At 39.1% G+C, this 2500-nt stretch overlaps 1 long non-coding RNA gene across 2 annotated transcripts in view; it reads left to right on the forward strand.

Moving 5' to 3' along the window:
• LOC122247370 (uncharacterized) overlaps positions 1–2500 on the forward strand; it is a 10528-nt gene that overhangs the window by 6652 nt on the left and 1376 nt on the right. For both annotated transcript variants that reach the window (XR_015192033.1, XR_006222665.2), the window contains exon 2: positions 1403–2500. This exon is cut by the window's right edge and continues 1376 nt beyond it. This is a non-coding gene — a long non-coding RNA (uncharacterized LOC122247370). The remainder of the gene's footprint in view (positions 1–1402) is intronic.

Genomic DNA, 2500 nt, shown 5'->3' on the forward strand with positions numbered 1-2500 from the left:
AAGTACATTAAATTTCAATTCTACGCTAGCATGATAATTTTTTCCTATCTCGAAAGTTTCATATAAAAAAATTGAGTTGAAAAACGTCTATTTTTGGATAGTTTGATTTTGAAATTCGTGATTTTGTGACGTCATTATGACGTCATCACTGCGTCATCAGATGTTTTTTCAGGACAGTTTTTGAAAGTTTGAACTTTCTTCTTTCCAATGCTGTGTTGCTAAATCGCGTATCTTTTATACTTCTCGAGATATATCATCACAAAGAGGACCCACTTTTTGCCTAAAAATATCCTCTACCTGTATGTATATAATTGTACCCATTTTTAACAAGAACACCCTCATTTTCGGCGATTTCAGGTTGTAATAACTCGGCCGTTTTTAATCCAATCGATCTGAAATTTTGACAGTCGCGTCTTTGTGTACTAAATGCACGGAATATACTAAGTTTTTAGTAATTCGGACGTCGGGAAGTTGGGTAAATTTTTACCTGAAATTCGGCGAATCCACAGAAACATATAGTAGGGGGCCTCGCACCGGAGGCTCGTCTACGAGATCACCCTCGGACCCTACGGGTCCTCGGGCTCGCATATTGCCACGGGGGGCTTGCCAGCCCCCTGATCGGAACGACCCACACCCATAACAACACGTGGTTGTATTCATGTGTGTCTTCTTATATGCGTTCCTGTACACAAATACACAGCATATGTATGCATGTATGTGCTGTCTTTTCCTTTTTCTCTCTCCATGTGTGTTTGTGTGTATGTGTGTGTGTGTGTGTGTGTGTGTGTGTGTGTGTGTGTGTGTGTGTGTGTGTGTGTGTGTGTGTGTGTGTGTGTGTGTGTGTGTGTGTGTGTGTGTGTGTGTGTGTGTGTGTGTGTGTGTGTGTGTGTGTGTGCGTAGAGTTCAACACATGGTTAAATAAGGGAGCTGGGATGTTCATAGTTATTCTTATCTGTTGATAAGATACCTGCGAAAATGTATAATCAGTTGCTGTTATTTTTAGACAATTATGTCATTATGAAATGAAATGTTGACTTTAAAATGCAGCAGATGAACGATACGTCCTTTAATAAAGAACTATGGACCATGAGAGTATACAACAAACATTGATAAATAATTCAGGGTTCATAGTACCATCAACTATTCAGTGTATTGAGAAGGCAGAGTAACTCGATTCATCAATACCGCGTTTTCCATTCGTAATCACCTATTGCTTCTGACAAAACAAATTACTCTGTTTCTGTCCAACGAACGGAAGTAAAAGTTTTAGTTCTTGAATGTTGGTTGCGTAGGCAATCGGTGTATATGTAAGATGTTCTTTGAAGTCCGATTGAAGAAACTTGAGCATACATAACTAAAATACACAAGAAAACATGTCTAATGTTTCTTTGTTTATTTCCAGGGGAACAACATCTTCGCTTTTTCACCCTCGCTCTGCTGCTGATGCTCCTCGTTGCCGTCTACATCATACTGGTCATTTACTTCTCTCTCACTGCGCGTTCCACTCCTCGCCCCGGCAATCTATTCAAAGGAAATCTCTAAGTGTCGGAACCTGTGGAATACAGCTCTACTGGAACATTATATCAAGTGATATTTTATATATTAGTAACTAATGAACATTGGTAACTAATGTTTTTTTTTGTACAGTGCCTTGAAAAATGGTAATGATACTGAATTCATACAAGAATACTGCAGTGATATGTGTAACCAAGCGTCGACTTGTTGTAACCAGCACTGACCCCCGTCGTAACCCGGGGAGAAGATATTATCAACTTTCCTCCAGTCGGCATTTGCCACAGGTGTTTGCCCTGATTTTATGTTCTGCCCATTCCTGTTTTCCTTCTCTCTCTCTCCTCTAAGTTCTGCCTCCTTTGCCCTTCCCAATATTTACTGTTGATATGTCGACACAGACAAGCTAGGGTAACTTCCACCGCCCTAGGGCATCCGGGCTAAGAAATGCAGCTGCAGCCAGGAGCCAGGTGCTGGTTATAAGCGGAAGGGGAATTAGAACAGGAACTCTCAGGTCATGAAGGAATACCTGCCTCACATTACAGAGTTAATGAAAGAAAATAATAAGTTCAGTGGCTTTGATCCCTCAGACTGATTTGATAGAAGAAGGATTAATTTAAAAGTGGTATAAAAGAGACTGAATATTTTCACAACACAAGAGATGTAGTTCTGAAGACGGGGTAACCCGAAACGCGTCAATTACGTCTCTTGTGTTGTGAAAATATTCAGTCTCTTTTATACCACTTTTATCCATTTGTCACAATGAACTCAGTTCAAAGCTTAATTTATTAAATCAACGGCTTAGAATATGAAATAATATGATCACCAAATGGCTAATGAACTGTGCTTCTCTAACTTAACAATAAATAAAATTTGTTATTAATCGTGTTATATCTAACATGTGAATAAGGGAATGAGCAGCTGTAAGCGTTTTCAACAAAAAATTGCTTCAGTTTTATATGTTTGAAGTTATATGTTGACACCAATGGAT

Source organism: Penaeus japonicus, unplaced genomic scaffold, assembly GCF_977035675.1.
Source record: "Penaeus japonicus unplaced genomic scaffold, GWHDUDI00000001_assembly GWHDUDI00000021, whole genome shotgun sequence".
Lineage (NCBI taxonomy): Eukaryota > Metazoa > Arthropoda > Malacostraca > Decapoda > Penaeidae > Penaeus > Penaeus japonicus.